The sequence below is a fragment of the Tarenaya hassleriana genome, unplaced genomic scaffold (genome assembly GCF_000463585.1).
Source record: "Tarenaya hassleriana unplaced genomic scaffold, ASM46358v1 Cleome38, whole genome shotgun sequence".
Taxonomy (NCBI): Eukaryota; Viridiplantae; Streptophyta; class Magnoliopsida; order Brassicales; family Cleomaceae; genus Tarenaya; species Tarenaya hassleriana.
Genome location: NW_010966774.1, coordinates 107,758 through 108,299, shown reverse-complemented (window position 1 = coordinate 108,299; position 542 = coordinate 107,758).

Below are 542 nucleotides of genomic sequence, written 5' to 3'. Positions count from 1 at the left end.
GATCTTATATGTACTAAATACTATATGTAAGTGTCTAACCCTAATAACAACAAACTGTATGATCCTAAAACATCCTATATGCACATGCAACTAAAAAGTGAAAATAAAATAGAAAAATGCATGCAACACTACTCTATATGGATATGGTTTGGCGTTAGACGAATACTCCCCCAGACTGAACTGGACGCTGTCCTCAGTGTCAATTCTCGTCTAGTAGAGGCAACCAATAAAATGAGTCAAAAGAGAAGAAAATCAAGAAGGAAAAAGAATACTTAACTCGCGATGTTCGTTCATTCGTACTTAAGTCTGCCTACGTCTATCGCATAGCTAGCTTCCTTGCCTCCTCAATTCCTCATTAGAACTCAACCTAGTGATAAGAAACACAAACCAGTATCTGATGCAAAAATAAACAGAAAAGAAAGAAAACTAACCTAAGAACTCGGGTTGCCTCCCGGGAGCGCTTGTTTAGGGTCTTTAGCTTGACCAAACTCTCTCAACTACCGGATGGGTCTAATGGGCGAAGATTATCGATCTTCTGCCAA